The sequence below is a fragment of the Vespa velutina genome, chromosome 20, assembly GCF_912470025.1.
Source record: "Vespa velutina chromosome 20, iVesVel2.1, whole genome shotgun sequence".
Classification (NCBI taxonomy): domain Eukaryota; kingdom Metazoa; phylum Arthropoda; class Insecta; order Hymenoptera; family Vespidae; genus Vespa; species Vespa velutina.
The window spans coordinates 2,865,575-2,889,927 of record NC_062207.1 but is presented as its reverse complement, the minus strand read 5'-3'; the positions used below and the strand labels follow the sequence as shown (position 1 = coordinate 2,889,927).

Here is a 24,353-nt window from a genome sequence, read left to right as displayed (position 1 = left end):
AAGGGAGAGAGGGATCACGTTGAAGGAAAGGAGAGGAAAGAGTAGCGAAAACCACTGACGGCGTCAAGTGCAACGCTGACCCCGACACGTCGCTTGTCAAATCCCTATTTACTGACCGACCAAAATGACCAAACCCAAACGAACGCATACCGATTTCGGTGCGGCCCCCGACGACAGCCAATCATACGTGTTGCCTAACGCGTTTGCCGCTGCTGGCCTTCGACGTTTTTCGCCCTCGGATTTATTCGCCGTAAAATTTTGCCGTTACCTGTAAATCAGCTCTACCTCCTCCTCCTCCTCCTCCTCCTCCTCTTTCTCCTCCTCCTACTATTACTACCCTACCACCACCCCTTCCCATCCCAATCCGATTCCGCTAGAAATATTTCACTCTCTTTCATCCCTTTCTCTCCTTCTCCAGCGCAACGTCCACCCTTTCGGTTAACCCTTCTACTTCCATCCTTTTTCTCTACCACCCTCTATTTCTCTCTCTCTCTCTCTCTCTCTCTCTTTCTCTTTAGCTAAAAATAACGATAGCCGACTCGAACGTGAAAGAAAGTTTGGTAATACGATGAATTTCAAATTGACCGTAGTACCTATCGACTATATTAATACGTTTGATCGTACAAATAATGCGTGTCCCGCACTTTTACGGAGGGGGGAGGGAAGGGGAACATTTATGGTATTGTTTAACATTCCATCTCCATTTACACGGTCTCCGCATCGACATCGCTCCAATTATAGAGGTTTCTTTTTCTTTTTTTTTTCCTTTTTTTTTTCTTTTTTTTTTCTTTTTTTTTTTTTTTTTAACCGGTCCCTTTCACACGCCGATCGCGACAAGCGGAAAGATAAAGCCTCGAATTCGATAGCTTTTATCGAAAGCTTTATGCGCGCACGTTCGTTCGTTCGTTCGTCTCCATGGTTTTTTCGCAAGACAGGTTAATTTGTTGACTTTATAATCGCGCTCACATAAATCCGTTTTAATGGATCGAAAAAGAAAGAAAGACAGACAGAGAAAGATAGAGAGAGAGAGAGAGAGAGAGAGAGAGAGAGAGAGAGCTCAATAATTTTCATCACTGTAGAAATTTTGAAAGATAATATAAGCGACACGATTTCCTTCGTATTAATACTTCTACTACTGCGTTTGTTATTTTCGCTACGAAATTAAAGTGAATAAGAGAAATAGACAAACATATAGAAAGACAGAGAGCGCGAGAGAGAGAGAGAAACCGTCGTCTTTGTTGACAAATAGCAACAGGTACTCTCCTTGCCAAAATATTATTACCGTGACACGCTCGTTTGAATTATAACGCATGTTATAATGTGGCCGAGTGCTATAATAATCTTTAATCAAACTACTATTTCCACTAACACCCAACAAGAGTAGCTGCGCGTATCTTGTTATATTTGCTATTGAATCGGTACGTCAAGAAAGAGAGATGCGAAACAAATTATCTCCAAACGAGAATGAGAGATATGTGTTCACGTTGAAAGAATCAAATACGTCTATAACACGAAAGAGAAAGAAAGAAAGAAAGAGAGAGAGAGAGAGAGACTCTAACGTTATCGAGTTAAATTATTTAACCTTTTTCTATTTCTAAACTTAACCGTAGATGCGGTAAACTCAATGATCGAAATCTTTTTTTCCTTTTGCTTTTTTCTTCTTTATTTCCTTTTTTTTTTTATATCTTGTCCTCTCCCCTATCCCTTCGTTTAAAATACTTCCACCATCTCGCGTAGTTTTTCTCTTGGGAATCATCGTTGCAAATCATCATCGAAGTCCATTCTTTTCTTTTCTTTTCTTTTCTTTTCTGTTCCTTTTTTTCTTTTTTCTTTTTTCTTTTTTTTTTTTTTTTTTTTTTTTTTTTGTCAAGGACCGATCATCGTCGTAACATATAACTACACTATCATAAAGCGGAAAGCGCCTCATCGCGTCTCGTAGAAATACGAAGAACAAAATGTCCCGTACGGTTACGAGAAGTGAGTCTGGCGAGCTCTCTCACAGAGACCCTAAAGAAAGGTCGGCTTGAAACATCTGTTTGACATCCCTGTTTGTCAAGGCGTGACTCGGCACTTGCCGGCACATCGACGACGACGACGACGACGACGACGACGACGACGAAGATGACGACGACGACGACGACGACGCTATACAAAAGCGATCAACTGTGGCCATAGAGGAGGAGAACGAACGCGATCTTCTCATCTTTCTTGGCACGCACAAATACACGCTAGATCGTTCGATCCTATAAACACGATCGATCTATGAACTTCTACCGACTCTATTCTTTCATATTCGTCTCACCCATTCGAATCCGATTGCCCGTAAAAATCGTAAACAAATGTTTCCCCGCCAAAATTTTCATTCCCCATGATTTCCGTGAAAGGGAGAGGGGAGGGATCATCTCTTCTTTTTCTTCCTCCTCTTCTTTCGAAAGAAGGAACAGATGTGTTATGCTCGCGTGTATGCGTCTACGTTCGCACGTGTACGACGGAAGGAAACAACTTTTCCAACGATGACTAAGCATTTGTTTGTTTGCATTTATATTCCATCGACGGAATCGTAAATATAATTTTATGGTGACGTTAAAATATTATATTTTTCGGACGAATGTAGGGAATTATTAAAAAAAAAAAAAGAAAAAAAAAGAAAAAGAAAGAAAGAAAAAGAAAGAAAAAGGAAAAAAAAAAAAGAAGATAAAAAATAATAAAACAAATTTCCTCCAAATTCGATCGACATTAAAGAGATATTCATAAAAGTAATATTATATACGTATCTATGTGAATATAACCGATTGATCGAAGAGAGAGACCGACCCGGAGAAATATAAGAGACGTCAAGAAATCCCAATCCATTTTCGATGGAATCGAGTGGATAATTGAGCATGGATAAACGGGTCGCTTGTGAGGGAAGAAAATGGAATCGAGTATAATGGGAGGGTTAAAAGGTGAAGCTTCGGTTTATAGGGTATCCTAGCTATATATATATACCATTGTGACACAATACCGACGTTCCTTTGTACTTACTACCACATAGTTCGAAGGCAAAGTTTCCGTGTTCGACGCACGTGGATCACTTGTTGCTGGGACGACGCGGACTAACTAATTCTCCGTTGATTCGCGAATTACTTTCGTACGTGATAATATAATCGAAGAAAAATTTATTTACGATCGATATGAAAAAGTACAAGGGCGGAAGGAGGAGGGAAGGGGAGGGCCAGATGAGACAACGGAAACAATGACGACGACGACGACGACGACGACGACGACGACGACGACGACGACGACGATGACGACGACGACTCCGTTTCACGTTCGTTCAGAGTCGAACGTGTCATCGTATCAGAGAATATCAACTACAACGAGTTTCTACGTATCGTAATGTTACAGCAAATTTAACTCGTTGAAAGCCAATCAAAACTTATAATCCAGCGGTTGCCTACTATACAACCCCATCACCCCATCACTACCCTCCTCCTCCTCCCTGCCATTCCCTCTCATTTCGATCAATGTTTCAAAGGCGGACACACATCTAGACGTTCTCTCCGTTGAGATGTCGCGTTAGGTCTCCTCCACGACTTCCCCTCCAACCCCTCCACCCTTGTTTTTTTTTCTTTTTTCTTTTCTTTTTTTTCCTTCTTTCTTCTTCTTCTTCTTCTTCTTCTTCTTCTTTCGCTCACTCGGTATAGTTCACTTCAATCTGCTGCACACGTGACAAGATATATACGCATATACATAGATAGTAGTCCGCGTTCGCTGCATCCGATCCAATTATATACGTTTCTGTGCATCGATGCGAGCATTTTTCTTCAAGGCGAACTCACTCGAAAAGAGAGAGAGAGAGAGAAAGAGAGCGTGCTTTTGAATCGTTAACAGAAAAAAAGTGTCTTCGAATCAAGAAATATTACCGACGAACGAAAATGATATATACAAGATCTATGCACACGTGCTTTCAATTTCTAGTCAGCGAGATCTCGAGACCGCATTGAACAAAAAAAAGAAAAAGAAAAAAAAAAGAAGAGGAAAAAAAAAAGAAAATACTGAGAAGAAAGAAAAGAAAGGAAAAAATAAAAGAAAGAAAAGATACCGATCGGACGTTGTGTGATGTACCGAAGACGTCTTAAAAAATATCAATCCTCTTGCTATATTTATACCTAAAATATATTCCCCTTTCTCTTTCGTCTCGTATCGGATGAGTAAAAGAGGGGAGAGGGTATGAAATGTATCGGGTGCACGTGCTCTTTGAATCCTTTCGATGTATGTACATAAGTCGTGTGTCGTTGCACGTCTAAACCGTTTCCTCTCCGCATCCTTTTTCTCCCACCTTCTACCAAGGGTGCTCCTTTTTTTCACGCGGCGCTTCGTCTTTTCTTTCTTTTATTTTTTTTTTTCTTTTTTCATCCTTTTTTTTCGAAGGAAAGAGAGAGAGAGAGAGAGAGACGATAGACCAGAGGATGAGAGCAAAGAAATAAGCACGGAGGAAAGAATTCTCGAAGCTAAAAATATATTTTTATGGAGCCCCCGCTGCGAGATCCCACGGGGAAAGAGAGAAAGAAAGAATGAGAGAATACAGAGAATGAGAAAGAGAGATATTAGAGACAGATAGATAGAGAGAGAGAGAGAGAGAGAGAGAGACGGGATTCACCGCGTGGCTTCTGTATGTTTTGATGCTTTCGATGCGTTACCCCCATCGGTCGTGGTGTGGATCGTCAACCGGACGGAAGTCGCCGGCTATTAATGACAAGATATGTGTAATATTTCCGGCGATATACTCTCGAATCTTTTACAAACAGGAACGGCACCGACTAGATCCACTCACCGAGAAGAGGAAAAGTCCTTCTCTATTTCGCGGCATAAATCATTCAAAGGGGAAGTCGTTCCCGAAATATTCCTTATTTCAAATAATAAATATATACCGATACATCTCTCTCTCTCTCTCTCTATCTCTCTCTCTCTCTCTCTCTAGCTCTCTATCTCTTTTTAACGCGGCTTTTTTTCTTTTTCTTCGGGAGTTTATTTAAAAATAACGAGCGACTTAAGAGTTTCGCGCAGATCAACTCTCAGTGGATGGTCTTTGAAAAACGAATGAATAGGCTTGAAAGAAATTATTTTTTTTTTTTTTTGTATTTTTTTTTGTATTATTTTTTTTCTTTTTTTTTTTTAACGACTTTATCGGAAAAAAAAGAAAATCAATGAAAAACGTATTAATAAGGATCGTTAAACTTAGATCGATCATACTATTTACATGGCTGTAGAATAAAGTTTTACAAGAGACGATATCAATAAAGAATCGATAAGGACTTTCCATGAAAACCGTCGTCGTTCCAATCTTATCCGATTGTTCGATCAGATATCAACTATTACATACATACATACATACATACGTACACGACGTAACCATTCCCTGGCACCAGAAACCGATGCACGATCGGCTGATCTCGCAGAACGTCTATGTCGATGTGTATAGGTAAGTGGAACCCAGAAAGGTATGTGTACGTGTGTGTGTGTATATACATATGTGTGTACGGAGTCAATACTTCAACTTGAAAGAGAGAGAGAGAGAGAGAGAGAGAGAGAGAAATATATACAGAGTGGGAGTGAAACGTAGGAGACGTACACACAGAAGCCGCGAAGCGCTAGAGCACCGCGAGAGATAAACGTATCGAGATAAAACCGCGCTATACGATTGGTCGAAGCGTGCACTCGCTCTCCCCACCAAACCTCCCACTGCTTCTCCTACGCTCGTGCCGGTGATCTCACACACAGTTTAAACTCCACGTAAGAATTCGCGTTAGCCCCAATGTAAAAGGAGAGCTTGCGTAGGTATATTGACGGGAGAGAGAGAGAGAGAGAGAGAGAGAGTTAGGTATCGCTAAACGCGTTTGTAGAAACGACGTGATCGCTTTACCAAGAGAGAAGAAATAGATTAGAAAGAGAGGGAGTAAAAGCGAAGATGGGGAGTAGGATGATGAGAGGAGACAGAGAAGGAGGAGAAGGAGGAGGAAGGAGAGTAGAGAGGATGAGAAGGTAGATCGAGATCGTCGCTAAGACAAAGAAACACGACCCAATTCCCTCCTCGTCCATCGTTCTATCTCTTTCTCTTTATCTCTATCTCTCTATCTCGATCATCGTCTTTCTCGTACTCGCTTCCGATCTTGCTACTCGTTTTCTTCTTTCTCTTTCTATCTTTCTTATATATCCGACCGAATGGTTGCGTGTGTTGGTAAAGGACTCGATCCGCGGTCCTGAGTTCGATGCCACACGGCGTCCGTCGGAAGAGAGGGAGATTGCAGAAGAAGTAGAGAGAGAGAGAGAGAGAGAGAGAGAGAAAGGAACGGACACACGGTAAAACGACGGACCAGTGGGGGAGAGAGAGAAAGAGAGAAAGGGAAGGAGGGAGAGGGAGAGTAAGCGAGTATCGCCGGTACCGCCCCCTTTTTTAAACCACGCCTACCCTCGATATAATATTATATCCACCTCTCATTCTCTATCTTCTTCCTACCCTTACCTCTTCCTCTCACTACACATACATACATACACACAACTTAGAGAAAAATAGAGAGAGAGAGAGAGAGATAAAGAGAGAAATACACATAATATGGAACATACACCTAAATGTTAGTTTCTCGTACAAATGCGTGCCAGCTAGATATATATATATATATATATATATATATATATATATATATATATATATGTATGTATGTATATATTAACAAAACTAACGACGGATACTTTTATATAGGACACGCAAATCACCGAAGAAATAGATAATACATTGGACGATTTGTCAAAATATATACACATCAAATATATTCTCTTCACCGCTTTCCCTTATATCTATATTCCATCTTCTCCAGCATCATCTCCTCCTTTACCTCCTCCTTTTTCTCCACCTTTACATTCTCCCACTTTATTTCTTCACCATTCATCTCTCGCTCTTCCTCTTTCGTTGTTCCTCTCTACTGGCTCAGGTCGACGTTGCTCTCACGGCCGTCGTCATCCCTCCCAAGTATACCTCATAAGTCCTCTCGAGAGAACGAGAGAGAGAGAGAGAGAGAGAGAAACGAGCGTCTTTTCCATGTTCGATCGTCCTCTCAATATATATATATATATGTGTCTGTGTGTGTATGCACTCTCAATATATATGTATGCATATACCTAGATAGAAATATGTATTTGTATATACCTTTCATTTCCTTTACCTTCCCAGTGACGTTACAAGTAGGTACCTACGACGTCCGTCTCTACCAAGTGCGAAAAGTATGCATTGACGGCGATCACGAGTCTCGTCGAGACGAAGGAAGAATAGGAGTACTCGACGTCAAAAAAGGTTTGCGTGTTCATCTCTCCAGAAGAGATGTATACGCGCGCCCGCGCGTAAGAAAGAAAGAGAAAGAGAGAAAAGCAAAACGATCCGGTTGACGCCAACGAAGTGCAAGAAGGACGAGCTGAGGGGTAGATTAATACAAGAGTAATCTCGTTTGTTCTCCCGCCATGAGAGAGAGAGAGAGAGAAAGAGAGCATCGATAAACGTGCTTCTTTTCTTTTTTTTTTCTTTCCCTCCGATTCTACTCCTCCCACCCTCTCTCTCTCTCTCTCTCTCTCTTAGTATTTTATTCTTTGACCATTTACTTACTGTCTAGAAATTAGACGATCACGTAGAAATTAGCGATAGATTCAATCAAGTCTGTTTGAATAGTTTCGAAAAAGAGATAAATTTCGAGTACAAGTGTTATATATTGAATGAGAGAGAGAGAGAAAGAGAGGAGATCAATTCAATTGATAAAATTGCTTCTCAATGTAGAAAACGATAAAAGAGATAGGAGAAAGAGAGAAAGAGAGAAAGAGAGAGAGAGAGAGAGAGAGAGAGAGAGAGAGAGAGAGAGAGAGAGAGAGAGAGAAGAGATGTTGTGATTTCCAAACAAATTTTGAGAATCATCTGCTTACTGATGTTTAGCGGAGTGTAGTCGATTTACGTTGCGGAAACGCGTTATGCAGCCGATAGATATTCCGTAATGATGTAGCCCCACAGTAACGTGTTGTTTAAGGGTAATTGGAGTGCGTAGAGAGAAGGATAGAGAGAGAGAGAGAGGGAGAGAGAGAGAGAGAGAAATAGAGATAGAAGAGGAGAAGAGAGGACCCTGCGTGTACGATATGCGGGATATATTGCTGTAACGAGAAACTCGTTGAAAAGTTATTTGAATATCAATTGATTTGTACGCGCGTTCCTCTCTTATCGTCAATGTATAGTAGATAAGCATATAAAGTTAAGTATAAACGTACCATTTATATATCGAAATAAAATAAAAAAAAAAAAAAAAAAAAAAAATAAATAAATAAATGAATAAAAAAAAAGAGAAAAAAGAAGAAGAAGAAAAAAAGCAAAGTACTACAAATATGTGCTCATTTATTCTTCCTTATTCGATAAACGTATCAAATTCGTACGATTTAACGAGTATATATCCCTACGCATATTGTGTACTTATTTATGTGTTTATGTTATATAAATAAAACGAAATTTTGATCGAGGAAAAATGAACGAAAGGGAAACATTGAAAATATCCTCAATGTAAGTACGTCTCGTAAAAGAGGCCTCTCTTTCTTTCTTTCTCTCTCTCTCTCTCTCTCTCTCTCTCATTCTCTATACATATATCGCATACTCACTCACACTATCAGGCTACTTCAGCGCAATGAATTACGTAAAACGCTGCCGTGAGCAGATGACACCGTAGTAAGAACGTGAAATTACACGTTTCCTGCTCGCGGCCGAAGTATTAATACGCGAGAGCGTATTGTGAATCCACGCTCGATCGGTCGCGACACGATGACGAAAGAATTCTTTGTTTTTTTTTTTTTTTTTTTTTTTTTTTTTCCCCACTTGTTCGATCGAACAACGTTGTTTGTTGTTTTTCAATTCTAATATAGTACCACACGAACATATCTCAATTAACCTATTTACTTGTTTATTCGAATAAAAACGAATAAAAATGTGTGAGAGAATGGAAGGAAAAAAAAACAACAAAAAAAAAAAAAAAAAAAAAAGAAAGAAAGAAAAAAAAAAGAAGAACAAAAAGAAACAAGAAGAAAAAACAAAGGAAGGAGAAAAAACAAGTTTGATTTCTCACGAGAAACGTAGAGAGGAGGGATAGAGGAGGTGCGATTGATTAATCCTTGCGTCTTGCTTAGAAGCACGTCCGAAAATGCGTGAGTACTCCGTGTCACATTGATATATGTATCCATCCATGTACGTATATCTCGCGCGAACGTACTTACATAGCATAGATGCATACATACGTGCCATATATGCGTGCATGCATGCATGCATGCATGTATGCATACATACGGGACGAGAGTTAAAAGAGGGTGACGTAGGTAAAAGTGATGTTTACGAAGAACGTGTTTACATTTTGCGTAAGTAGCCGGCCCTGCGGGGTAAAATACGATCCGCTTCGAGTGGGGTGTTGCCGGTCCTTCCCCCCCTCCTCCCCAACCCCTTGACCGACGTAACACGTGCGCGTTCACGTTTTTTACGCTATAGAAGAAGAAAGATATAGAGACAGAGAGAAAGAGAAATAGAGAAAGAGAGAGCAAGAACGTACAGGTGGTTGTACGTGCAAACATTCGCGTAACTACATATAAACTATCCTAAGCTACAACATGCACGATTACCACGTGGTAAAGCCTTCATCCCTTTCGTCCCTTTCACCCTTTTACCTTTTTTCTCTTTCTCTCGTCGGACCCCTCTTGCACGCGAGACAAGTGGAAAAAGAGAACGATAGAAAATCGAACGAGTAAGTACCCCCGCCCCCCGCCCCTCGTACACATATACACTACTACTATTACTAACTACTACGACCAACCTACATCTTCCTTTTCCCTCACTTTTCGTCCTATATCACTGATATCTCCAAACACTATCTCATCATCGGCAACAGCAGCAGCAGCAGCAGCAGCAGCTACCACCACCATCACCCATCCATCGATAACACCATCCACCAGAGAAGCCGTATTTGCACGAGACAAACGGAGAACGGAATTCCTCCGTTCAGGAAATGTATCGCATTGATTCTCGAGAGTGTCGCATTAGCGTAATTATCGCGTGTTACCCGCAATTATCGACGAGTATCCGACGTAGACATTTTCGAACGAACACAAAGGAATACGTAGCGTTAATAAATTATACTCAGAGATATCTATTGTCTCCATCTCCGCATGTGGCAATAGAAGGAGAAAGAGGAGGAGGAGGAGGAGGAGGAGGAGGAGGAGGAGGAGAAGGAGGAGGAGTATTTGGTTTGTAATTATGTTCTGTAATTAAAACGAGAATAATTATACGATCTCAAGAATTTCTTCTTCTTCGAGAATCCATATTAATGGATAATTAATTATTGGGTCGAATCATTTCAATTCTAAATTCATCTACTCGTCTTGCCGTTCCGCTTCGCCCTCCCTCGCCTCCCCCCAACCCTTCGATATTCTTTTATTGGCTTAAAAAAAAAAAAAAAAAAAAAAAAAGAAAGAAAAACAAAAAGAAGAAGATAAAGAGAAGGAAAAGAAAAAAACAAGAAGACTTGGAATTTCTCGCCTATCGGTTCCAAAGATACGCGATCGCGCTTAGGTAATGGCGGAGGTGCAGTGAAGCATAGATCCTTTCTGATCTTCGTGGTACAATCACGTGTCAGAATGCAACGAACAACCGAGGGAGGAGGGGGGCCCCTTCCCGAGACCTCTCCCCTCTTCCAGTTTCCCCACTAAAACCTCCTCCGTCGCCAAACCGTCGTATGCAAACGACGATCTCTTTGTGAGATCGCAGATGGTTAATATATTAGAAATACAAGGGGATTATTTAATCCTTTATTTCGTTCGAACGAAATATAACCGTATATAATAACTGTATAGATTGTATAATCATCTTAATAATTAGCTTGATAATTTAAAACGAAAAAAGAAAGAAAGAAGAAAAGACAAAAAAAAAAAAGTGAAAAAGAAGAAGAAAAAATAAAAAGAAAAATTTCAAGAATTGTAATAAAAATGAAAATGAATTAGGGCGCAAAGACGAGAAAAAGTGCAACGTCTCGTGAAACGAGGAAACGTTAAGTTTTCCTAAGGATTGGATGAGAGGGAGTATAGATGAAGAAAGATGACTGCTTATGCCGACGACGATCTATATAAACACGTTGAACCGGACGCATATTGCTCGTTAACACACGGCCGAGGATCACTGGTGAAGAACGAGCCGCGTCCTCCCCTCGTTGTTGTTGATATGTGCGCGTGTATATGCGCGCGTCTCGTAGCGTACACGTGCGCGCGCAACGATCCGACTACTGTGCGAGGGATCGTCGCTTATCATATATTTTTTATTCGATCAAATATCTTTATAAAATATAATACATACATACGTACATATATATGTATGTGTGTGTGTGTGTGTGCGTGCACGCGTTAATAAAATATTTATATTGTATGTTTTTCATAAATTGTTATTAAATAATAATTATTTAATACATGGATATTATCTGCTTTATATCGTATCACGTTATATAGATTATTTTTTTTTTTTTTTTACAATAACTAAAAAATTGAGACAGAAAAAGAGAGAGAGAGAGAGATTTGAAAAAAAAAATGGAAAATTCAATTTTCTAAATACGAAGAAACGAGATGTAGGAGGGCAACATCACCCATGGACCGTCTCACCCAAAGGGAAAAACATATAAACCGAAGAAAAGAAAAAGAAATTGAAAGAGAATTCGGAATGGGAGAAGAAAGAAATACTTCCGGCGAGTCCTTGACACCGGTCTGAACGGGCAGAGAAACGAAGGAGGAACTGGAAGTACAAGTGGGAAAAGCCACTTCAAAGCCACGGGCGCTAATTGGATTTACAACGAGTCAGACCTCCGGGCCTTCCTGGACGAAGTTACGAGTAGCTTCTCGGAGGACCAGCTAAGCGCTCTACGCTTTTTTTTTTCTCTCTCTCTCTCTCTCTCTCTTTCCCACCTTCATGGTCCTTTCCCAAAGAAAAAAGAAAAAAAAAAAAAAAAAAAAGATTTTCTATAAGTCGCCAGGCAAGTGAGCGCTAGCTTGATGACGATGAATTTTTTTCGTAAATGCATCTTTTTCTTTTTCTTTTTTTTTTCTGTTAATCTAATTCCCTTTCAAACAACGTAGTAATAATCTAATCTATATTACTCGTATCATAATCTTAATCAATTTTGACAACGTATATTATTACAGATTCGTTTCTCTTTTCTTTTTTGTAGCAAAAAAAAAAAGAAAAAAAAAAAAAAAAAGAAATGAAAGATCAATTGAAATATTTGCGAGCGAATTAATGCGATATAAAAGAAGATAATTAATTGAAATATATTGGACATTGTGATTAGTTATAAATAAATAATGAGAATTGATTTAATGTTCGACGAGTTTTACAAGAAGATCGTTCGCATCGTTGCATACCATTGCGAGCTTTCACACGCGTGTTTAAGTCCAGCGACCGTTGAAACGTCAACGTTTTCGTATTTTGAAGGCTGTGCCAGAGAAACATTAAATATGCGCTCTCTCTCTCTCTCTCTTTTCTTTTTCTTTACAGTAGTACACCCCTTCGAAGGAAAAAGCACAAAGGACGATCCATAAAACACACGGTTAACACGAAGAAGCAAAAGAAACGATTTATTATAGGCCGCACACATGAAAGATTTGAACGAATATAGACACACATACATATGTTACTTTGGTACGTAGAAAGAGAGAGAGAAAGAGAGAACGAAAATGAAACGGAAGATCGACACAGAGAAGAACCAGTTTTTGGGGGTCCTATTTTCGTTTTCTTTTTCTTTCTTTATTCTTTTTCCTTTTTTTTTTTTTTTTTTTTTTTTTCACCGTCAGCATTTGCATAGACACTTTTCGCCTTCCGATCTGCATATCGGATATCCTCGAAAAAAATTAGGCGTGTTCTAGAGAGGGACACCCTTTTCTCTCTCTCTCTCTCTCTCTCTTTAGGTAAACCGTCCCCATTCTTAGGTAGTACAAATCGTAAAGAGAGAGAGAGAGAGAGAGAGAGAAAAAAAAAAGAAGAAGCAGAATGGGGTGGGGAATAGGGGGAACCTTCGGCGTTCGATGATTGGAGGAGGGTCGATTCTTTTCGATCAAGCTTTGTTGCGCTTGGAAAACTAGTCATTGTTAAAGTCGTAAGCTTGAAAAGGTGTCGGGAGCGAGGATTGGGCGAGCCCAATTTTTCTTTTTTTTTTTCTCTCTCTCTCTTTTTTTTTCTTTTTTTTTTTATCTAACCTATCCGCTGCCCCCTTCACCCTGTCCCCCCCTCCATCCATCGCCTATCCCTTCCCCGATCTTTTTTTTTTTATATGACTCCCTTTAAATCATCAACGGAAAGAAAATAGGATTAAGTGATGGGACCAAGTGTTTTTTTTTAAATGGAAACTCAAATATCAAAAGTGCGGGAAGCGATCGTACGCGGTTAAATATTTGCGGTTATATTCGAGAGGTATCTCTCGTTATTAAGTGCCTCGAGCAAACAAGGAATATATCTCGATTATGAGCGACGATATATACGAGATCTCGATTCGATGTGAAAATTCGAGATACATCTTTTTTTCTCTCTTTGATTTTTAAAGGGACGTACGTCGAGTTTACTTCGAGGATTACGAATCGGACCAATTTTTTCTTTCACTTCGCGTTCTTTCAATTCGAATCCATTTACACGCATGAAAATACGTAGGATAAGTGAAAAAGGTGTGGCAAGGATACGGCCCCTACAAGATCGTAATTTATTAACGTTAGAATTAACAACGCAAGTATGAATTACCACCACCACCACCACCACTATCATCATCGCAGAGTTTATGTCACTACGCGACACTTAAATCCAGATATGCTAACGTAAGCCAGACAGATATATATATATATATATATATATATATATATATATATATATATATACACTCTTCCAGATCTCTGATGGGAATCCATCGAGGAACTTGTTTTATCTGCTTTTGAATGAACCGATTCTTAAGCTCATCCTCTTATTCTTCATCTATCTCTCTCTCTCTCTTTCTCTTTCATCCATTTCATGTTCCTCTCTACGTTCTTAAATGCGCTCATTTATAACCGGAAGGAAGCAGGATTCATTACTTCTGTCTCTTTCCTTCTTTCTTTCATTCTTTCTCTCTTTCCTTCCTTCCTTCATTCCTTCCAACCCCCGTTTCAACCTAAACCGGCCGCATTGGTAGCAACCAAAAACATTGTATCTGGAATCGCTCGGAGATCGAAACGAATGGCTGCACGTGTGTTATTTGTCTCACATCCGTACTCTATTTCGAGCTTAAGTTTCCTTCAACGATCGTTGGCCCCTTTTTCTTTACTTCTCCGTTTCTTCTTCCTCTCTTAAAACTTCTTTTAATAACGATTATAAAATATTCCTTTTAAGTCAATGGAAAAAAAGATTCGGGCTGGACGGTAGGGGGTAGAGGGAAGGAATCTAAGCAAAACTAAGTAATTTTATAAATATCGATATTATTTTACTTTATATATATATATATATATATATATATGTGTTTTATCCTCGTTAAATCGTATACTCGAAGAAGAACTTTCAAGTGATTCACGATCGGATGCTGTTAAGATAAGAAGCTAGATGGTAGCGTAATCGACGGTCACAGCTTATTCGACCGGATACCGGAATCCTCCAAGAGAACGAGAGACAGAGAGAGATAGATAGATAGATAGATAGATAGATAGATAGATAGATAGATAAATAGATAGCGAGATAGAGAGAGAGAGAGAGAGAGAATGAGGGAGTGAAACGATCCGTCTACGGAACCGAAAGTCATTAAGACGACGCGATAACGAGCATGGATGAAACTAATTCAAGATTCATGTAACATTGTTTCTCGAACGAACGAATATCTATGGAAGTTAAATCTTAACATTTAAAAAATAAATATATAAAAACAAAAAGGTATATTGTGTATATATAATAATAAATATCAATGATACAAATATATATAGCTAATGTATGTAATACATATATATATATATATATTTATATATTTATATAGTAAAGTTTTATCTCGACTGGTCCAGATATATCCACTTTTGATATCGTTTAGTGGTCGTTTAGAACATTGTTTTAGGCCTTTATTATGAGCGACAGGAGCCCGACACGGCATACGTGTCACGCATATATACCAAAAGCCTGCCGACTTCGCGTACTGCGGACATTACAGTAATAGTATATCCGCTGCTGCATCGCATTATACCGAGTTACCGCTATTTTCGCGCGGCCACGCTTTATGCTTCCCTTCTATATCTTTCTTTATCTCTCTTTCTCTTTCTCCATCTCTCTTTTTCTCTCTTCAACGTATGCTCGCACTTAATCTCCATCCATTTGAAATCAATTATGCTTCTAACGTCTCGAAGTTGCGATAAAAAGGATCAATTGAAATTTTACTAAAGTGTCGCGTTGTTAGAAATCATCAGGTAACGTAGAAAGAGAAAGAGAGAGAGAGAGAAAGAGAGATAGATAGAAAGAGATTTGTTTATTGAAAGAAACAGCTGTTACTTCAATCAATTATGCTAAGCATATTTTTGATGGAAAGCCAAAAAATTACGTATACCTGGTTATAACAAGAATTTTGTTATTAACAGAAAAGAGAGCACGATAGTCTCTTCTTTGAACTATTAGAAATTTCGACGGTCACACGATGGTGATACTCTTCTTGGTATATGCTTCAACGGGCACCGTTAAATAAATTCAGAAATGACGAAAGGACGAGAATAAATCAGATTTTAATGCGACGACGTTTAATAATTCGTATATAGGTAGAGTTTGATATAGATAGCGAAATAAATACGTCGAAGCGCTGCGCGTCGACGTTCGACGTTACTCTCACAATTTCGTCCACTCTAATTGCGAGGACTTACGATTAGAAAGTGCTTTAATTGAAATTTATTTCGTAAAAGAAGGCGATGATGCAAAACTCGTTTCGTTGTGCCACGTATATATTTATATGTGTATATATATATATATATGTGTGTGTGTATATATATTCCTGTATCTATACCTATATCTTCCTACTACCTACCTACCAACCTACCGTGCGAAGATTTTGACTTGGTGAAAAAATCTCATTAGATTTGTAATATAATAGGTTGAAATTAGGTTAGAGAATAGAATGAAATTAGAAGGAAAAAAAAAGATATATATATATATATACATATATTTATCTAAACAAAATATATAACTCGTATCAATTTTTCCCTTATGATTAGATTATTTATGCTAACGTCAAAGCAATGTAACAAACGATTAAATAAGCGAAATGTTTATTTTGTCAGCAAATCTCAGAAACATACGAGTTACTCACGCTTGGACGCTGACTCACGAAAGCTTCCAATTAAAGCACGTGCACCTTGGATCCTCTAAATCGTCTAGCTCGTTTCGTTGATATTTCTCGATAAATTCGTTCATAATAAATGTGCGTGTGCGAGGCGATAAAAAGGAAAAAGAAAAAAAAATAATAAAATAAAATAAAAGCAAGAGAAAAATAAATTAAAAAGAAAAAAAAAAATAAATAAATAAACAAATGGAGAAAAATAAATGAAACGAAGAATAAACAATGAAAAAATAAAACGAGACAATATAAGAAACAAAGAGGTAGCTTAGGATTATAAGCTTCCCAGCTGTCATGGCTTTCTCGTACTTGGCATTTAAATACTTTACCACAAAATTTCGTTGTTCGCTCCGAAAGTCTATATGCTTAACAAAGTTCGTTATATTAGCGAACCGGATTACGCGTAGGTGTCCTAATTAGGGTTAATAAATATTATCGTAAGTTTGATCGGTGCTCGTGCACCAAAGTTCCGTGGTTCTCAGTCACAAAAAGAGTTCTTCCTCCAACCATCCAGGTTAATTTTCTTCCGAACGTACATTTTAATCTTAAATGAAATCATTTGACAAAAACTCGAAGCTTGTCTTCCGTTGAGAATGAATTCCATATCGTCTGCAATAGAAGGAGGATGATAATATTACGGAGTCGGTTTATATACAGGACGACGCAAAAGTTGAATGGTGATATCGGTATTCGTGTTTAACAATGTTTTCCTAAAATATTTATATAAAAAAAAAAATAAATAAATAAATCAAAGAAAAAGAAATATATATATATATATGTATGTATATGTACGTATATAAAAAGGGGTTTTTGTTAATAAAAAGAAATGAAAAATAAATAAAAGTAAGATATAAAAATCTCCGTTGTAGAATCTCGGATACGATAGGAAACAGATGGAAGTAGTCGATCGTAGGTCTGTCCGGGTCGATAGGAAAGTTCGATAACACCGTGTATAGAAAGGGGAAAAGCAGGGGGTCGGAACGAGAGCTACTCACCGTTCCGAACACGCGTGCGTATCCGCTTGATACTCACTCACTCGCTCGCTCGATCGTACATCTCTATATGTATACTCAACTACGGTTGGCGTTTCGTGTCGAACGATGCGTACAAGCTCGTCGTCTCTATGTAATCCTTCCATCTATTTCTTATATACTCTTGCGAGTAACCGAGTGAGTGCGCGCGCGTGCGACTAAGAGGAGAAGAAGAAGAAGAAGAAGAAGAAGGAGGAGGAGGAGAAGGAGGGGAGAAAGAGAAGGTGAAGGAGGAAGAGGAGGGGGAGGAGAAGGAGGATCCTCCTCTCGTGCTCACATTTAAATACAAGCCGCGGTGAGCGGCATTCAGTGCTGTATTTATGCGTACTTAGAATGTACTCACGCTCGATGCACAGATAACTTCGACGGCTTTACGCGAGTAACGCGAGTTACGGCACGAAGCGGGAACGCTCTTTCAAGAGAAGGAAATGGAGAGAGAGAGAGAGAGAGAGAGAGAGAGAGAGAGAGAGAGAGGAAAACCAAAGATCGCTTTGCTTTACGATCGTTTACGCGCGGCACGGCCGCAAAACGCGAACTCGTTCCCGCTTTCGCGTCTACGAAAAGAACAGAACGTTTCCTAGTCTTCAACTAGTCGTCGCTCCAATTTACATAGAATATTCAAACGTTACATCCAAATCACTGATTAAATAAATCCGATCATTCATTCCAGCTTCGAACCATCATCAATTAGTTTTAATATTATTAGATCTGAGATAGAAGTATATAGGAGATCTCGTTGTTATAATCCTTCCGTTTCAGTAATTTTTAGATAAAGATATTTGTAAATGTCGGCAATCTCGTCAATTTATTTCACGACAACGTATTATATACGTACGCATATACGACTCACGATTTGTAAAACATTAATGCCAGCTGTTTTCCCTTTATACATAGAATCTTTCTCTCTCTCTCTCTCTCTCTCTCTCTTTCATCTTTATGTCTCGAGCGAACGCTTTTACTGATCGCTTCTTATAACTTTCGATGCGCGTAACATGAAACGTTTATCGTAATTACCGTTGATTTCTTTACAAAATTACTACCGCATGCCTGTCCGTCCTTGTCTAATGTTTTTTTCTTTTTTTCATTTTTTTTTCTTTTTTTTTTTTTTTTTTTTTTTTTTTTTTTTTTTTTTTTTTTACCTTTCCTCAAGATACAACATCTTCGAGTCTAAAGCTATTCTTCATCCATGTCCTCGAAACGGATCTATTCTTAATAATTATCAAGGTCCTATTTACTCGACGGAGGAAATATTAATTGATCTTCAAATCGTACCGATCGTAATCGTATTAAAATTAAATTCATACATTGATTCCAACGATGAATGAATGAATGAATGAATGAATATAATATGAATGAATGAACGATTAACTATATATGATTAATCGTTCTGATATAAATTTATCGATTCGTCTTTAACGAACCAAGCTCAGAATTCTTCATTGAGTTCATCAAAATTAAATCATTCACCGTACAAGATAATACATTTTTGACTCTAAGAGAGATAGAGAGATGTAGATATAGAGATAGAAAGAGAGAGAGAGAGGGAGAGAGGGAGAGAGGGGGAGAGAAATAGAGAGCGGCAAATGCTAATTAATGGTTGCAAGTTGGTCTGACAACGGGTTGCACTTCTCCAGGCGTAATACGTAAGTGACCGAACAGCACATGGAGAAGTTCCGTCACAGTCGTTGGTGTAAGCTAACTGACGGATTCGGTTAGAATTCGAAGGAACTTTTCCTCAGAAACGATAAACCGATTTCGCGGGAGCGCCAGTCTAGTTAGCCGGACACGAGATGGCCATATACGCGTGTGCCACCATTATCCTGTTTCCGAAGCGTCTGTAATTAAGCCTATTTTCGAGGATTAGCATGCGTACGCATAGACAGATACAGATGCGGATACAGAGAAGAGAGAGAGAGAGAGAGAGAGAGAGAAGCGACATCAAAATCCTTTTGCTTTTTTTTAAATATATTGAGACAAAAAGAGAGAGAAAAAAATCGAGTCATTTCCTATTTACATTAAAAACATTTAATATAATAATTTAAAACAATTACGATAAATATTAATGTCATTAAATATTACTTTTTAATTCCATGGTAGATTCGTAAAATCATGCAGGAAATTAACAAATTATTATCCAAATTTCTTATCGATATTGTATAGTATAAAGAATTATTATTGTTCATTAGAAACATTCGAATAAAAGACGATTATAGAGAACGCGATGATGATGATGATAAGTAATGAAAATCTTCTCATTGTATTATACGATAGAATAGAGATGAATGAAAACAAGAGTAAGCGATAATGACGTGTAGTAAGAGATTTCCCACGTATCATCGAGTTATCGTAATTCCTTGGATTATCAAATCTCCGGAGAGATCGACGAGAGAAAATCGGCCAGTGGTATCCACGAACGATGTTTCTTTGAAACGTGACTATCAAATGGATTATATTTTCTACGTAAAGAAAATCCATCGTCATCGTCGTCGTCTTTCATCCCTTTCTTCTATTTGTCTTATTCTTTTTTTTTTTTTTTCTTTTTTCTTTTTTTGTCTTTCTTGTTCAAATAATCAATCTGCGGATCGAATGCACGACAAAATCTTAGGACCAAGCAAGCATCAGTGAGGATGATCCTTGTCCTAAGGTATCTCTCACTCTCATGCGTGTCCGATTTTTCATAGGTAAGGCATTTTAATATGTTCGCGCTTACGATCCGGTCCTAAAGTGGTGACGCAACGGGGCGAACGGGACCCCAATAGGTCGAGATGAGAGCCATTGTATGGCAATCTTATAATTTAGACAATCACCGATCAATTGAATGGGCCTTTACTACTGCTATACATGCAGCACCCGTACACCGGTCGAGAGTGAATGATGAATGAATGAAGGGACAAGACCGAATGAATGGACAGATAGTTGGCTCGGCTTAAACGTTCGTAAATAACCGGCCGCTTCATTCAATTACTTTCAATCGCTACGAGCCAATAGATACAATTTAGAAAAAAAAGGGACCTCCGGAGACCGGAGGCTTGCTTAGATACGGACTTGAGTTCGGGCTTAGACATCTTCCGCGTTCGACAATATCACCACGAGACAACCACCTTCATCTTCTTATTCTTGTCTTTCTTCTTCTTCTTCTTCTTCTTCTTCTACTATGTCTATTATTAATCTGAATATTAGGTTGAAAGAAAAATTGTATCTAATCGAGAGAGAGAGAAAGAGAGAGAGAGAGAGAGAGAGAGAGAGAGAGAGAGAAAGAAATTTAATTTGTAACTTGACCGACTTTCAATGATCATTTAAGTTTCCATTTAAAACGTTGCTGTATAAACCGAAGGAAGAAAGGAAAAGAAATATATTTCTCAGAGTGATTCGAATTAAAAATGTATATGAGAGAGAGAGAGAGAGAGAGTACTCGAAAAAGTAATACTAGTTGATGATGAATGATTAAATAGGTTAGAAATATGAAAAATATGATATCAAAAAGGTAGTTCAGAATCGGCCATGTGTCTACTTAATGGACACCGATTGGTACAGATGGCCTTAAGCTTTGATTCGGCCGCGAGACTCGCGCCACGTCACGTCCGGATGAATTTACATGCGTGAAACGATAGAGAGACCGGGGAGGGGCGGGAGGGCGGGGGCGGCGGAGGAAGGAACGAGGTCTCGATCGTCGATAGCGAGTTTCCTTTTTCTCCTCGTCGATCCTTCGATTTTAATTATCTCCATACGTTGGAACGGATTTTTCTTTTCCTTTTTCTAAAACATCCCAATTTAATTATCTCCTCGTCTGTTGAATCTACGTTTAAATTTATAAATCTTCAGTAATTAAAAAAGCTTCTAATATATCCTCGTCGATTAATTAAATTGACGACGATATATCATAATCGACGATTATTAATACCTCCTTTTATACAGTCATATAAAAGTTTATATTCGGCGTTAGAGAAAAGAAAAAAAAAAAAGAAAATTAAAATGTCCTTTGTACAAAAATCCGATCTAATTTTTTCAATTCATACCGTGAAAACTCTCGAACGATAGTTTTAACTTGTGGGTCGTCCAGAGTCTGCTGGATAAGTTAAAAAAAAAAAAAAAAAAAAAAAAAAAAAAAAAAAGAAAAAAAAGAAAAAAAAAAGAAAAAAAAGGAAAAAAAAAGAAAAAATAAAAGAGGAAAAAAGAGGAGAAAAAAAATTGCCCTCCGAAGCTATATATCTATAATGTCTTTTCGAAGATTACATTTTATTTAGGACGATAAAGAATCGAGAGCGAAGTCATTTCGTTTTGTTCGACCAGCTGTCCGCATGCATACATACATACGTACGTACGTACGTACGTACGTAAATACATACATACATACATACATACATAGATCGTTCTTTATCAGAGCAAAGAGGAAAGCTGGGCGTTTACCCGCGACCAACTTCCGGCTGTTTATCAAACGCCCTTCCGTTCGAATCGTACATACGTACGTTTCGGGAATTCGATATGTCGTAGCCGCAATTGCGTCTTCGAAAGCAGATTTAACTATTCGTACAAAACGATTGACAGAGAGACAGAAAGACAGGAGAGAGAGAGAGAGAGAGAGAGAGAGAAAGAGAGATCTGGGAGTAAACGATTACCATTCCAAAGGATGAAATTAAAATCAATTTAAATCTTACATATATAGATGGCGCGGAAAGAGAGGGTAGGAGAAGCGGCAGGGTTATACGCGTATTCGCGGAGAGCAAATCGTTTGATCTACGAGTCTGGGATCGTAACCGAGAAAAGACGGGAAAGCTGTCGCCGGTGAGTTTAATTATGCGACCATTAGATGCGTTCTCTCTCCCCCTCTCTCTGACTCTCTCTCTCTCTCTCTTCTTTTTGCATCGGAAGCTAGGAAAGGAAGAAAAAAAGAAAAAAAAATCAATCGTCTCGAAAGAGCGGAAACGCCAGTCGGATCTCATCAATGCGATCCTTTTGATGCTCGATCCCCATCGGAAAAGAATATCCTATGAAACTCAAACGTGAGAAGACAAATGGGGAGAGAGAGAGAGAGAGAGAGAGAGAGAGAGAGAGAGAGAGAGAGAGAGAGAGAGATTTCTCAACGTGCACCCTACGCTTTCGAGAGCATCGATATCGCGTGACAAAACGCGTATGGCTAGTACGAAATAGACAGGCTACGGTAACGTTACTGAATATTCATAAGACGACGACTTGCCATCGCTAATTGGCGATACGATGACTATTCATGATTTCACGATTTTCAATAGCTATTACTTGACATAGGAGAAGGAGTAGCAAAAGAAAGAGAACGATGAAGCACGGGGAAGTGGAGGTGGAGGTGGAGGTGGAGGGAGGAGGGTGGAGAAAAAGATGGATGAGGAGAAAAAAAGAGGAGGAGCGAGACGTAACGAGAGCGTGTGCCTCGTACACGTTTATATTCCTCGGTTATGGCAATTCCGTGTAAATTATGTTTCCTAAGGTAATTGCCCGCACACTATAGACCGTGTACATACTCGCTAAACTCCTTCGTTGCGTGGCATCTCTCTCTATCTATCCTTCCTCTCTTCATCTCGTTAGAAGCATCCTTCTTTCTCTTTCTCTCTCTCTCTCTCTCTCTCTCTCTCTCTTTCTTTCATTCTTTCTTTCCTTCTCTCTTTCCGATCCTGCTCACGTGATATTCTTTACGCGTGTATCTAATGATCATGTAAGGTAGCCAGGAGGGGTATCTGTCCGCGATAATTGCACATTGTCGAACATAAATTCATGCGTATATCGCGCTTGCGTCGGTAAACAGAGAATATAAAGGCACGCAAGAACGCAGACGTGGAGCCTCCTCCGATCCACGACGACGACGCCCACCAACAGCAGCGCGTCTCGTTTCCATCGCTACGTCGGCGCGCAACGTTTAAGAAGAAACTCGATGAAACGAGACAATTTGTAGAAAAGCAAAGAAAGTACTTAAGAGAATTAACAGCGGTCACTTATTTACTTACTTACTTACTTACTTACTTACTCACTTACTTATTTCTCTATCTTAAACTCTCTGTAATCAGAGGAAAACGAAAGTATGTATCTATGTATTTTATAACGTGTTAATTTGATTGATATATACGTAGTAAGTACTTACTTACATTTGAGAGAATTTATCGTCTTCGATGTTCACTCTGCTATGACCTAGGTGTGACTGAATACGTTCAATGTAACTACGAAGCTCGGGAGAAAATAAGTAAACATTGGCGCGCTACGATCTACGGATTCCTAGAACTCCCCCCTCTCTCTCTCTATCTATCTGTCTCTCTCTCTCTCTCTTTCTCTCTCTCTCTCTTCTATATACCTGGCCTATGCCACGACTTTACAGTTAACTTTACTATGTGAGATCATCGAGTTCGCGACATAAACAAAATAATTTAACGTACGACGTAAAAAAATACCTACGACGTAAAGGAATATGTACGACGTAAAAATAAGTTATTGAAATTCTTTTTTTTTTCCCCTCTTCTTCTTTTGTTTTTTTTTTTCTTTTTCTTTTTCTTTTCGTTTACTTTTCCCCACCCCACCATTGATAAAAATATATCGATGTGCCGTGTATAAAAGCACGCGTACGAACAAAACGAAATTATGGGAATTTCTTTTCTATTCGTAATTATTTCTCGTCGTAGGATTCCTTTACGATTAACGTAGTGGATAAAGGACACGATTAAGAGAAGGGAAAAGAAAGGAGGGACGGCCCTTGCACTCGCGAAATTAGCGGAACGCGCGTCCACGCGACTGTGGATAGGCTTATTGCTGCCTTAAATCAGACGGAAGCCGAATACGCGATCCGTTTTGCGGGGCAAAGTTTATTTAGCCTCGGTTTACGGCTCACTCTGAATTCACTTAAGCCCGAATCGCTGCAGGAATCGCCGCGATGTCGTCCCGTGCGATTCGGAATTTTGGAACCGAT

At 38.9% G+C, this 24,353-nt stretch overlaps 1 protein-coding gene and 1 long non-coding RNA gene across 6 annotated transcripts in view; both read right to left on the bottom strand.

Annotated features, from left to right (window-relative positions):
- LOC124956119 (homeobox protein cut) overlaps nt 1–24,353 on the bottom strand; it is a 144,368-nt gene that overhangs the window by 98,745 nt on the left and 21,270 nt on the right. The gene's annotated exons all lie outside the window — the stretch shown is intronic.
- On the bottom strand, nt 16,316–20,589 carry LOC124956120. Its single transcript, XR_007103112.1, has 2 exons — nt 17,396–20,589; nt 16,316–17,009 (listed from the first exon to the last, which is right to left on the bottom strand). It is a non-coding gene; the product is annotated as an uncharacterized LOC124956120 (long non-coding RNA).